The sequence below is a fragment of the Sorex fumeus genome, unplaced genomic scaffold (assembly GCF_029834395.1).
Source record: "Sorex fumeus unplaced genomic scaffold, SorFum_2.1 ptg000058l, whole genome shotgun sequence".
In the NCBI taxonomy this organism is placed as follows: domain Eukaryota; kingdom Metazoa; phylum Chordata; class Mammalia; order Eulipotyphla; family Soricidae; genus Sorex; species Sorex fumeus.
Window position 1 is genome coordinate 3,595,474 of NW_026606115.1, and position 15,071 is coordinate 3,610,544.

At 39.0% G+C, this 15,071-nt stretch overlaps 1 protein-coding gene and 1 non-coding gene across 2 annotated transcripts in view; both read left to right on the forward strand.

Moving 5' to 3' along the window:
• KLHL13 (kelch like family member 13) overlaps positions 1 to 15,071 on the forward strand; it is a 178,751-nt gene that overhangs the window by 31,236 nt on the left and 132,444 nt on the right. The window lies entirely within an intron of this gene.
• LOC130034350 (U6 spliceosomal RNA) lies at positions 798 to 904 on the forward strand. The gene has a single exon (XR_008794115.1). It is a non-coding gene; the product is annotated as a U6 spliceosomal RNA (small nuclear RNA).

Genomic DNA, 15,071 nt, shown 5'->3' on the forward strand with positions numbered 1-15,071 from the left:
GAGAGGAAACTAAACATAGCTGATGGCAGTGGGAATGAAGAGAGATTTGAGTTATTTAGTTGCATAAATTTGATAACATTTGTCATTCATTTGAATTCTTCACACTCTAATAAAAAGTGTTTTTTAATAAAAACAGATAATCAGGGGGCTGGGCCTTTCATGTGCAAGGTCCTGGGTTCAATACCCAGCACAAAGCATATACACAAAGAAACATTACTAATCTTATATTTTCACCCAGAATGCCCTCTTCTGTCTCTGACTCTTGAATTTCTTCCCAATATTTAAATTTTTGTTTCCTTGGGTTTTATCTACTTAGCATATTAAAAACTAAATTTTTGATTTAACTTTAACAAATGATTTTTATTTAAAGAACCGTTATTTACAGTTATTTATAGTTGAGTTTTAGGCATCTTTGTGTTCCTTAAGAGCCACTAAAATTACAGCACCTACATCAAATATCCCTGTTCAATAATTAGGTGATCATTCCTATCTCTTTGTTTCTGTTTTACCACTTCAGTTAATTTCATCACATTTAGTTATGCATACAAGTAATTTAAGCATATCTTTACTTTCAACTTCATTAAGGGAGCTTTTCAGAGTAACAAGCTATAATAAGGTAGATTTGTAATCTCATAATGTACATAATACAGGATTTTGTGCATTGTAAGCATACATTAAATTTTATGAATTTTGAAACGTATCAATTTGTAGCTGATGATCTTAATTGTCTAAGAAGTTTAGAGTAGTTTTGGTTCCAAAGTTAGCTGTTTTAGTAAAGCAATTAAATACTTAGTGCATTGCTCGCTTGGGCAGCATATATGCTAAAATTGGAACGATACAGAGAAGATTAGCATGGCCCCTGCTCAAGGTTGATACGCAAATTCGTGAAGCGTTCCATATTTTTAATTTACCCATACCAAGAAACCTAGTGCCCAAACCTACACACCAATATGAAGAAACAACGCAAATCCCCACCACGTGGGGACAACAATGAAAAGAGTCCAGAAGCATCACTAGGTGCTACTCACCTGAAGGACCTCTCTGAGAAAGAATTCAGATATGAAGTCATGAAGATGTTCAATCAACTCGATGAAACAGTCAGACAGATATCCAGTAACATGACAGAAAAAATCGACAAATTACGGAAAGAAATGAGAGCAGAAATGTCACGAATAAAAGATTCCGTAGATGAAATAAAAAACTCAGTCTGTGCCCTCAACAATGGGATGATTGCAGCTGAAGACAGAATCAGTGAGCTGGAAGATGAGCTGCATCAAGCCAACAGGCAACAACAATGGCAAGGGACCTCAAAATAGTTCTAGAGAGGATCAGAGTCCTAGGAGATGATTCCAAGAGGAACATTAGAATCACTGGAGTACCAGAAGCACAGGGAAACAAAATTAAAAAAAAACACGGTTAAACAAATCATTGCTTAAAAATTCCCAGAGCTTGACAGTGCAGTCATTCAGGGTCAAGAAGCCAGGAGAGTGCCAGCTAAAATAGACTCTAACAAAAACACTACAAGACATATCATAGTTAGAATGATTGATGCTGCTAATAGAGACACGTTACTGCAAGCAGCAAGGTCAAAGAAAGAAATCACATACAAAGGAGCACCCCTTAGATTCAGAGCAGACCTATCAGCGGAAACCCTCCAAGCCCGAAGGCAATGGCGGGATATTGTGAAAAAACTCACTGAAATAAATGCTTCACCAAGAATACTCTATCCAGCTAAACTCTCACTCAAAATTGAAGGAATGGTACACTATTTCCTAGATAAACAGTAGCTCAGGAACTTCATAGACTCAAAACCAAATCTAAAACAAGGGCTAAAGGGGCTACTATAAGACAAGACAAACCCTACAACCACAACAGATCCTTACAGAAAGATGACACAAAACCCCATAAAAATAATCTCTCTCAACGTCAATGGTCTAAATTCACCAATTAAGAGACATAGAGTGGCAAAAAGGATTCAGAGACAGAACCCAACATCCTGCTGCCTACAAGAAACTTATCTAACAGGTACTGCTGGCGGACACTCCCCACCCCAACTCAACTCTGGACCCAGAAACCCAGCTGCCACTGCCGGGCCCCCGGGCAGGGGCACCTCCAGCAGCTCCAGCCACTTCCGCAGGAAGCGCTGGTCCATGTAATTGCCGACCCCCCCCCCCCACAACACGTACCGCTGGCGCGAAACCCCCACCCCAACTCAACCCGGGACCCAGAAACCCAGCCGCCACCACCGAAATGCAGAGGATGTTCAAGGACCTACTCAATGAAAGAGATATCCAGAAAACTAAAAGAAGAAATGAAAGAAACAATAGAAAGTTTAGTCGAGAAAATACAGGAAGAAATGAGAGCAGAAACAAAAAAGCTACAGAAAGAAGTGTCACAGATAAAGGACTCAGTAGATGTAATTAAAAACTCAGTAAGTGCCCTTAGCAATAGAATAAGTGCAGCTGAAGAGAGGATCAGTGAGCTTGAAAATGAGCACAGAAATCCCATAGGGAAAAACAAGCAATGGCAAAAGATCTCAAAATGGTTCTTAGGAGAATCAGAGACCTAGGGGACGACGCCAAGAGGAACAACATTAGAATCATTGGAGTACTAGAAGGGCAGGGAGGCAACCCCAATAAAAAAAAGCCACAGTCAAAAAAATCATTGCTGAAAAGTTCCCAGAGTTAAAGAATGCAGAAATGCAGATGCTAGGAGCCAGAAGGGTACCAGCAAAAAGGGACTCTAATAAAAACACTCCAAGGCATATCATAGTCAGAACGATGGATGCTGTGGACAGAGACACAATACTACAAGCAGCATGGTCAAAGAAGGAAACCACGTTCAAAGGAGCACCCCTTCGATTTACAGCAGACCTATCAGAGGAAACCCTCCAAGCACGTAGGGAATGGTGGGATATAGTGAAAAAAACTCAATGAAATGAACGCCTCACCAAGAATACTTTATCCAGCTAAACTCTCACTCAAACTTGATGGAACTATACACCATTTTGTAGATAAACAACAGTTCAGGAACTTCATAGATTCAAAACCAAAACTAAAAGAAGGGTTAAAGGGGCTCCTGTAGGATAAGAAGGAAAATACTTAGAAACACAACCAACCCCTAGAGAAACATGGCAAAAAATACCATGACAATAATCTCTATTAATGTCAACGGCCTAAATGCACCAATCAAGAGACACAGAGTGGCAAAATGGATCCAGAAACAGAAACCAACATTCTGCTGTCTATAAGAAACTCATCTGAACAATCAGAGAAAAAACAGACTCAAAGTAAAAGGATGGAAAACAATCCTGCAAGCAAACAACTCCCTCAAAAAAGCTGAGGTGGCCATACTAGTATCCGACAACCTAAATTTCACATTGAAATAGATTAGAAGGGACAGTGAAGGCCACTTTATCTTCATCAAGGGATACGTACAATAGGAAGAAATCACACTCTTAAATGTATACGCACCTAACGAAGGAACAGCTAAATACTTAAAAGCAACTGCTAACAGATTTTAAGGAGGACATTGCTAGCGACACAATAGTAGCTGGATACTTCAACATCGCCCTAAAACCTCTGGATAGATAAACAAGAACAAAACTGAGCAAGGAAACGTTAGCTTTGAAAGAAGAAATAGAAGAGAAAGGGCTTACACCCCATAAAGGGCTTACACCCCATAAAGAAAGAATACACATTCTTCTCCAGTGTGCACGGAACATTTTCCAAAATACACCATGTGCTAGGCCACAAAACATACCTCAACAGAATCAGGAAGATAGAAATAGTATCAACAATCTTTGCAGACCATGATGCACTGAGAACAGAAGTGAATTAAACACAGACACGGAGAACCAAATCACCTGGAAATTAAACAACTCAACGCTGAACAATGAGTGGATCGGGAAGGAAGTCAAGGATGAAATCAAAAGATACTTGGAAACAAACAAGAATGAAGGCACAAGATACCAGAACTTATGGGATGCAGCTAAAGCTGTATTAAGGGGGAAATTATAGCTCTGCATGCATATCTCAGGATGGAAGAAAGGATGCACATAAACAACTTGACTTCAAATCTCAAGATCTTAGAAAAGGATCAACAGAAGAAGACCAAAGTAGGCAGAAGGAAAGAGTTCATAAAACTTATAGTAGAAATCAATGACATGAAACCAAAGAAACAATCCGAAAGATCAATGAAACCAAGAGCTGGTTCTTCAAGAAAATAAATAAGATAGATAAACCACTAGCAACACTCACAAAGAAACAGAGAGAAAAACCTAAGAAATCGAATAAGAAATAAGAACGGGGATATCACAACAGAAACCAAAGAACTTCAAAGGATCATCAGAGACTACTTTGAAAGTCTGTATGCCATGAAACAAGAGAACCTAGAAGAAATGGATAAATTCCTGAATTCCTATAATCTCCCGAAGCTGAATCAAGGAAATATAGAGTGACTGAGTAGAACTATTAACATAAAGGAAATTGAAACTGTAATCAAAAGTCTTCCCAAAAACAAAAGCCCAGGTCAGATGGATTCACTATCGAATTTTTCCAAACATTTAAAGAGGACCTATTTCCAGTTCTTCTCAAGCTTTTCCAGGAAATTGAAAAAAGAGAAATTGTCCCAAACCATTTCATGAAGCTCATATCTTCCTAATACCAAAAGGAAACAAAGACAACACAAGAAAAGAAAACTACAGGCCGATTCCCTGATATACACGAATGCAAAGATTCTCAACAAAATACTAGCAAATAGAATTCAACAACTCATCAAAAAGATCATACACCGTGACCAAGTGGGATTCATCCAGGGGATGCAAGGATGGTTTAATATTCAGAAATCAATCAACATAATGCATCATATCAACAAAAGAAAAGATAAAAACCATATGATCATATGAATAGATGCAGAGAATGCATTTGACAAGATCCAGCACCCGTTTTTGTTGAAAACCCTCGCCAAAATGGGGATAGAGGGGACTTTCCTTAATATAGTTAAAGCCATCTACCACAAGCCTACAGCAAGCATCATCCTCAATGGGGAAAAACTGAGAGCCTTCCCCCTAAGATCAGGGATGAGACAAGGATGCCCACTCTCTCCACTACTGTTCAATATAGTACTGGAAGTACTTGAATAGTGACTGGGCAAGAAAAAGATATCAAGCCCCTCCAAGTAAGAAAGGAAGAAAGCAAACTCTCACTATTCGCCGATGATATAATACTATATTTAGAAAACCCTAAAACCTCTACCAAGAAACTCCTAGAAACAGTAGACTTGTATAGTAAATTTGCAGGCTAGAAAATTAACACCCTAAAGTCCATGGCTTTCCAATACGAAAATGGTGAAAGAGAAGAAAGTGATATGAAGAAAACAATCCTGTTCACAATTGTGTCCCAGAAAATCAAGTACCTAGGAATCAACTTAACTAAGGAAGTAAAGGACCTGTACAAAGAAAACTACAAAACGCTGCTTCAGGAAATAAAAGAGGACACGAGGAAATGGAAAAATATCCCCTGTTCATGGATCGGGAGAATTAACATTGACAAAATGGCAATACGTCCCAAAGCACTGTACAAATTCAATGTGATCCCTATTACATTACCTACGATATTCTTCAAAGAAATGGATCAAACACTCCTGAAATTTATATGGAACAATAAGCCCCCACGAATATCTAAAGCAATTCTTGGGGAAAAGAAAATGGGAGGAATCAACCTCCGTAACTTCAAACTTTACTACAAAGCAGTAATAATTAAAACAGCAAGGTACTGGAACAAAGGCAGCGCTGTAGACCAATGGAACAGGGTTGAATATACTGACATCTTCCCCCAAGCATATGATAATCTAATCTTCGATAAGTGGCAAGAAAAATGAAGTGGAGCAATGAAAGCCTCTTTAATAAATTGTGCTGGCAAAACTGGACGGCTACATACAAAAAAGTGGGCTCAGATCTCTGCCTAACGCCTTGTACAAAAGTAAGATCAAAGTGGATTAAAGACCTCAACATCAGACCGGAATCCATAAGGTATATTGAAGACAAAGTTGGCAAACCCTCCATGATATTGAAGCTAATGGTATCTTCAACGAGGTCATGCCACTGGCCAAGCAAGTGAAAACAGAGATAGATAAATGGGACTGTCTTAAACTAAGAAGCTTCTGCACCTCCAGAGAAACAGTGACCAAAATAAAAAGACAGTCTACAGAATGGGAAAGGATATTCGCCAAATACACATCTGACAAGGGGTTGATATCAAGGATATACAAAGTACTGGTTGAACTCCACAGGAAGAAAACATCGAACCCCATAAAATGGGTTGACAAAATGAAAAGAAACTTTCTCAAAGAAGAAATCCAAATGTCTAAAAGGCACATGAGAAAATGCTCTACATCATTAATCATCAGGGAGATGCAGATCAAAACAACAATGAGATATCATTTCACACCACAGAGACTGGCCCACATCCACAAGAACAAAAGCAATCGGTGCTGGCGCGGATGTGGCGAGAAAGGGGCCCTCCTTCACTGCTGGTGGGAATGCCTACTGATTCAGCCCTTCTGAAAAACAGTATGGACTATTCTCAAAAAATTAGAAATTGATCTCCAATTTGACCCAGCAATACCACTCCTGGGAATATACCCCAGAGAGGCAAAAAAGTATAGTTGAAGTGACATCTGCACTTGTTTGTTCATTGTAGTACTCTTTACAATAGCCAGAATCTGGAAAAAGTCTGAGTGCCCGCGAACAGATGACTGGTTAAAGAAACTTTGGTACATTTACACAATGGAGTACTACGCAGCAGTTAGAAAATATGAAGTCATGAAATTTATATACAAGTGGTACTACATGGAAAGTGTCATGTTAAGCGAAATGAATCAGAAAGAGAGGGATAGACATAGAAAGATTTCATTCATCTGGGTAACATAAAGTAACAAAATAGGAGACTAACACCCAAGAGTGCCCGAGATTAGTACCAGGAGTTTTGCTCCATGGCTTGGAGGCCAGCCACACATTCTAGGGGAAAAGGGAGCTCAGAGAGAGAAAGGAGCACCAAATAAAGGGTGTTGGGAGGATCCTCCCAAGATGGGAGAAGCATGCTGAAAGTAGACTATAGACCATACATAATTGCCACCCAATGCCTCTTTTGCAAACCACAACACCCAAAAGGAGAGAGAGAACAAAAGGGAATGCCCTGCCACAGAGGCAGGGTGGGATGGTCGGAATGGGAGATTGGAGGGATATTGGGACGCCTGGTGGTGTAAAATGGGCACTGTTGGAGGGATGGGTTTTGATCATTGTATAATTGAAACCCAAGCACAAAAATTTGTAGATCTACAACTGTACCTCATGGTGTTTCACTAATAAAAATTTAAAAATAAATAAATACTTAGTGCAATCATTAAAATTTTTAAATGAAATTTACTATACAGGAATGAGTTCAGACATTTTTTACTAATAACATATAATCAGTTATTAATGGTATCTGATGCCAGTGGGACACAGGGCTTCTGTAAAACCGAATAACTGGAAAATCTTGATATTTATTTTTTAATATGTAATTAGTATGTTTAATGTTTAAGGTTAAGAATATACGGTTAAATATATGATTAATGGGCTGGAGCGATAGCACAGCGGGTAGGGTGTTCGCCTTGCCCACAGCCAACATGGCCAACCCGAGTTTGATTCCTCCACCACTCTCGGAGAGCCCGGCAAGCTACCGCGAGTACCTCACCCTCACGGCAAAGCCTGGCAAGGTCCCTGTGACATATTCGATATGCCAAACACAGTAACAAAAAAGTATCACAATGGAGATGTTACTGGGCCCACTGGAGAAAATCGATGAACCACTGGAGGACAGTGTCAGATAATGATTAATATGTCTTTGATTAAATTTGAGGGTGATAAAACATCAAAGATAAGTCTTTCTACTAGTTTTTCATAATTTTTATGAACATCAATAGAGATTTATTTTCCTGTTTTTAAGATGTGGGAGGGTTCATTTTTATCTTTGCTAAATAAAATAAATGAGTATACCAAGGTAATGAATATAATAAGGTAATGACCTTAATAAGGTCAAAATTTAGGCTCATAACAAATATTTTAATAATTCTAATGTAAGGATAATAATATAAGATGATAACACAAATATTTAAACCAGTTACATTTCATACAATGGTTTAATTTTGGCTCAGAAATTAATCTTTTATTTTCCAGTTATTATTTTCATAATATAGTGCTGTAGGTTTATGTGTAGTTTATCAGCATATTTGTTTTTCAATGCAACTCAAGAGTTTCATGTTTTTATACAAAGACACAAACTTGTCTGTATTGTTGAGTGTTTCATTTATCAAGAGGAATTTTCCAGAGTATAAAAAGTGTTTCTGTTTCTGGGGAGAGGAATTATAACCTTAGTCCTCTCCTACATATATTTTTAATGTTGCTGTTTATAATTCTGTACATCTATACTTTCTTTCTGGGCAATCTCATCTATAACCATCGATTCATTTGCCACCTCTATTCTCAACATTTTTCTTGAGCGTCAGGCTAAAATGTATTTGTTCCCTCTCTCTACAAGTTTTTTTTTGACTCTAAGTAATACATATTTATTAGAGATCATGTAAAAATAGAAAAATACAAATTGCATGTCTGTACAGAGAAAATAATCACTAAGGACTGGAGAAATAGTATAGGAGTTAAAGCATTTGCCTTGCAAGCAGCAGACCCCAGTTTGATCCCTGGGACTATAAATTAAATATGCATTTAACCAAAGATATGAGTTTAATCAAATATATATCCCTGGAATATCATTCCTCAAGAACTGCCAGGTGTGATCCCTGAAGCACAGAGCCAGGAGTATCTCCTGAGTGTCTCTTAAATCCCCCTGTCTGCCCTCTCTCCAAAAGAAAATAAACACCAAAGTAAAGGTAAAAGGTAAAGGCCCTCCCGTTGATCGTTGATTTTGCTCGAGTGGGCCCAGTAACGTCTCCATTGGAGACTTTGTTGTTACTGTGTTTGGCATATCGAATACTCTCGGTAGCTTGCCGGGCTCTCCGAGAGGGGCGGAGGAATCGAACTCGGGTCGGCCATGTTGGCCGCTTGTAAGGCAAATGCCCTACCCGCTGTGCTATCGCTCCAGCCAAAGTAATTTCTACTAATCCCTTAACCTGTTTTTACTCTCGGTATATTTTCAGATGTAGCTGAGGTTGAAATTATGGAACATGAGATGAGTATGGTGGTGTGGTTAAGAGCAGAGGTTTTGAGATATGCCAAACATAGTTTCAAATCAAGCAGTGCTAAAATTTCTTAAGTTCTCAATATTTGTTTCCTTATTTTATCTTTAAAATAAAATGCTGCCATTGAATGGGATTGTTCTGAGGTTAAGGTAAACAAATTGTGGCTGAAGAGATAGTACAGTGGGTAGGGCACTTGACTTGCACAGAGCAGACCCATGATTAATCCCCTTTATCCCAATTGATCCCCTGAGCACTGCCAGGAGTGATTCCTGAGTGCAGAGCCAGGAAGAACACCTGATCATGGCAGGTGTGCTCCCTCCACAAAAATAGTGATGCAAAATTAATTAAATAAAATAGAATGTTTGCAACCATGCCACCAGACTCTGCGCCAGGCTGTTTCACACGGGGCGCCCCAGAGCGGGGTGGGTGAGAGCTCTCCCTACCCCAAGGGACCCAGCTCCAGCAGCCAAAAACCTCCACAACCCCACTGCCGCTATGCTCAAGGCCGCTCCCCATGCTTTCGGGGCCGAGCCTCACATATGAGTAAACATATTCCTGGGCTGTGCAGCCACTTTTGCGGCCATACGACACATCATAAAACATTCCCTACCCATTCTCCATAATTACCACACCACATTTGATGGGGTTCAGATAACAGGCAAAAATCATAGAGGGAAATATATATATGTGCATATATACATATTTTCAGATATACATACCAAAGTTCACATCACCCAAACTTTAACGTGTTAGTGATATCCTATAGAATGTCTTAATGACTCCTGCCAAAATAGAACAATCTTCACACTGTTTCCTATATGAACAATTTTTTGTAAGCATGTTCAACAGTTCTTCATAACAGACAATACAAAATATATTATTTCAGTTTTGTTTTGGGACAGGGATTGGGGTTTGGGATGGAAACATCCCGAATTTGGTGGTGTAAGATGTAATGGAGGTGGGATTGGTGTTTGAATATTGAATGTAATCAAACATTGTGAACTAACTTATAAAATTAAATTTTTTTTAAAAAAGTAATGTGGGCTGGAGTGATAGCACAGCGGTAGGGCGTTTGCCTTGTGCGCAGCCAGCCTGGCCGAGCCAGGTTCCATTCCTCCGCCCCTCTCAGAGAGCCTGGCAAGCTACCCAGAGTATTCAATATGCCAAACACATTAACAAGAAGTCTCACAATGGAGACGTTACTGGGCCCGCTCGAGCAAAATGTGGAGCTCATGCCCAATTCAATCAGCTTAATCAATGGTTGAATAAATAGTAGTGCTCCTACATTATTTTAAAAAATAGAATGTTTGTAAGATGGTTGGAGTTCTGTTCTGTTAGATTATAAATTATTAAGAAATGAAAATGCTGTTTTATTATACTGTATAATATATTTCTTGCCATTTCTTTCTTAGTTTCATTATCATTATTTTCACATGTCAATAAAAAGTTGGACTAGTGAGGCCAGAGATATAGTAAAGGTAAAGGTAAAGGCCCTCCCGTTGATCGTCCATTTGCTCGAGCGGGCCCAGTAACGTCTCCATTGGAGACTTTGACTTTTTTTACAGTGTCATCCACATCTACCATGCTTTTCTCTCTGGTTTAGTACTTAATTTGTCTTCTAGTTATTTTGTTTTATATTATACCATGTCCTCTACTCCTTCCAATGTACATTTTGGTTGTTAGCCTGATTTTGTTTCCTTGGAATTGGCCAGTATAATTTATAGTTTTCCTGAGTTGATCTTGTTATCTCTATTTGGCTTTATTTTTCTGCTTTCTCAAGGCCATGTATTCTTATTCTCCTGAGTGTGCCAAAAGCTTGCAACATAACTTTCTGGCTACTATATGAAACCATTTGCAGAGTTCTGCTTTTCCTCTGTCATTGCAATGACAAATCTCCTTTTCCTTGTTTTTCAATGCATTTTCATTGGCCCCATGCTAGTTGTTTTTCTGTTTGTTTATTCTCAAAGGAAAATAGATGCCTTGAATGGTCTTTGTACTTACTGTTCCATTTGTCTGAAAGGTTCTTCCTTATGGCTTTTCTGTGACTGACTCTTCTTGAAATCACTGTTTACTCTCACACCATCATAGATTATTTCTCTATGTAAGACTAAAACTTCTCTTTCTTCTTTACTTATAATCTGTCTCACTCACTAAAATAGAACTTGCCAGAAAGCAGGGATTGTTTTTGTCTTGTTGACTATTTTCATTGTAGCACCTAAAATCATGTTTGTTACATATTTGTTGCCAAATAAATGTTTTCTGAATCAAGGAATGACCCAATGAATTAGGCACTGCCCCTCTCTTTGTGTACTTGTATACTAATCCAACCCCTTTCTTAGAATTTACCCTTGAGCCAATAATAACAGAAATAAATTATTAAATTTAACAAAAAATATTAAATAAGTGGAGGAAGAAACAAATATTTCTTACAGAAGAATTTTAAATTTTATTTGTGTGTTTGCATTCCCCCGCTCCAAAGAGATAGAACTTTATCTTCCTTCCTTCTTGAACGTTTACCTCATGATTTGCTATAAAAAAAAGTTTGGAATGGCCACATTTTAAAAAATTGTACATCCACAGTGAATAAAGGTGGCAAATACTACCCAGAGTCAACAGAATAATAATTCCTCTTTCATCCTAATACCTTGGTCCCTAGTACTGTATATGATTTTTTAAAGAAGGAAGTCCTTGCAGATGTGATCAAGGCAAACAGGTACATTGTCCTGGGTTGTTCAAGATATCCTAGTATAATCACAGGGGTCTGGCTCTGTGTTCAGGAGTGACCCCTGAATGTGGTTTAGAGGAATATATGTGTCAGGAACTAAAGCATTTGCCACATGCTAGAGAAGAGACTTGAGCCCTGTAGCTCTCTCTCCAGTCCCCACAAGAGACCCTATAAGAGTGCTACAAAAATTATCCAAGTCAGAGAAAGGCAATGACAGGAGAAATTAGAATGATGGTCTTTAAAGATGTAGGACAGTGCCATGAGTCACAGAATGTGAGCAACTTCTAGAAGTTGAAACTGGCAAGAAATGTTTTGCTCCCTAAAGTTTTTCTAAAACCTTGATTTGAGACTTCTGACCCCAGAACTGTAAGTTTGCCTTGTTGATGGCCACTATAGTTGTAGGGATTTGTCACAGACACTATAAGACATGAATGCACTATGTTCCCAGAATTTGGCACACATACTTCCTAATATATTCAAGGAATTATCATTTCTGACTTGCTAGAAACATAAAAATATGTCTTGGCTTTGGTCGTGTTTGGAAGGGAATGCCCAGTATAAATAACAGCACCTTTGGCATCCTTCCATGCTGGTACTAATTTCTCTTACTCTTTCTCTATTCACTATTTAACAGGAAATTAATGTTGCAGGATCAGAGGTCACTAGCCTTTCATCTCTTAAAATGGAACATTGATGACTTTATCTTAACATCTTTCTGTTCCAATTTGTGATTTAATCTCACTCCAAAATAAATGGAAAATTTGGAAAGTATAGTACCACCATGTTGAAAGTACGATTAATATCTTGAAACTCATAAACAAAAGTGTCTAGTCAATAGGAACATTCCCCAGTGTTGTGAGTGCAATATGGCCAGACAAGTTGCAGCTCACTCCCCAGCACCTGTTTGCTCTGGTTTGTCCTTGGTCTCTCTTATGACACCATGACTTACCCAGATGCACCAGTCAGAAACTTGGGCAGTATTCTGGACTCAATTTTTCTTGTGCCCCACTTTCAATCAATCACCACCTCCCCTTCCTACTTCCTATTTCTTCAATCTGCTCTTTTATTCTATCTGCCACCTTCTTCAAGCCCTGGTAATTTGTTCCTGAGATTATTTATAAAATATTTCTTCTTTAGCCCCTAGTCTAGCTCTCTTCTGTTTCCTCTACCTGCTTTTGTCCATACTTCCCTTAGCAGCTATAGTCATCATCATCATCATCATCATCATCATCATCATCATCATCATCATCATCACCATCACCATCATCATCATCTTTCTGAAATGTCAGTAGGCTCATAGAATTTCCTTTTTATTTTTTATTTATTTATTTATTTTTGCTTTTTGGGTCCACCCTGCGATACACAGGGGTTACTCCTGGCTCTGCACTCAGGAATCACCCCTGGCGGTGCTCAGGGGACCATATAGGATGCTGGGAATCGAAACTGGGTTAATCGCATGCTAGACAAACGCCCTATCCGCTGTGCTATTGCTCCAGCCCCAGAATTTCCTTTTTAGATTTCTACAGTGACTCTTCTTTCCTCTCTCTCCTCTCTACTTCACCAGCTTCAACTCCTGCCTGGAAAATGTGTAAGAGCCTCCCCCACATCAGAAAGTTACATGTTCCATCCTATTTCCATCCCTCTTTCTGAAATGCATTTCCTCTGATTCATGGTCTTGACACTATCATGTTTACTTTTTAAGACAGCAGAAAAATAGGAGCTTCTCTGTAGAACTTTTACTTATAGGTAACCCCTACTTTTAACTAGAATTTCTTACAGCTCCCATACCTTTGAGTCTTATTTCTGTACTGGTGGTAGTGAGTGTGAATGTCCCAATAGTAGTAATACTGATTACAATAGCTAACACTCAAGTAGCAATTATACTTTAAGCAAACACACATGTGCAAACCCACACATACATGCATATACAAACATATAAGTTCGTCTTGTACCTCGAATACCCATGAAGTGAGTTCTGTCATCATTTTTCAAATATAGAGAATTAAGTTGCCCAAGGCCTTGCAAGTAATAAGCATGGATTCAGGGTCTGTGATCTCTACACTCAACCATTTGCTGGCCTGGCTTCTTAAAACACTGTGAATTGCAAGGGTTTAATTTGATGATTTGTTAAAGGCATTCAATATTCCAACACCAATCCCAACACCATTATGGTCATTTTCCCGACTGCCCCCAGAGCAGGCCCACAATAATTTATTTTATATTGCTTGTTACCACTAAATGGTCAATGGAATAATCAAAAGAATAGTTCAGTAAAAATATTGTGAAATTATATCTCACCATGGAGACTTTGTAAGTCCTTGACTAAACCGTTGTTGCAAGTTAATCCTTCTGTGTGTTAATGTTATTGTTAGCCAAGATTAGTTGGCTTCTAAGTTACATTCCCATCCAATCTGGTATGTTCCTACTGGGATGTTAGTGTTGTACAGTTTGTAGATGTCACTTGAGACAAACCAGAATATACTACTGGGTAGTAGGGCTAGAGGCATGATGGCAGCTTTTTTTGGTGTGAGTGTGGCTGCCGGGTTTTGGTAGGGCAGGAACCTGGTCTGCCTCCCCTCCTGAGGTCACCCCAGAAGTCTCAGCCAGGGCAGAGTATTGAGAAGGTTTTGCAGATAATTGATTCCTTTTGAGATTTATTTATGAGTCTCTGGAACAGGACCGATAGATGAGTTTATATAGCGTCAATGATGGAATGTTGGTCGCATCTCCCTTCTTTTTTTTTAATCAGTGAAACACCCTGAGGTACAGTTGTAGACTTACAAACTTTTGTGCCTGGTTTTCAGTTATACAATGATTGAGTATCCATCCCTCCACCAGTGCCCATTCTCCAACCACCAATGATCCCAGTAGGCCTCCCACCCCCCATATCCCAACCCCCCCAACCCAGGTCTGCCTCTGTGGCAGGGAATTTCCTTTTGTCATCTCCCTTCTTGAAATGTGTGCTTTAGTATCTAAAACTGGGATGGTGTACTGGGGCTCAATCTCCACTCTGGAGAAACCAGCATTGTTCTCTCATGAGTGTGTTTCTCTCCTTCTTCTCGTCCTCATCCTCTTTTCTCTCTGTGTTTCTCTTTCTCTATCGCTTTCT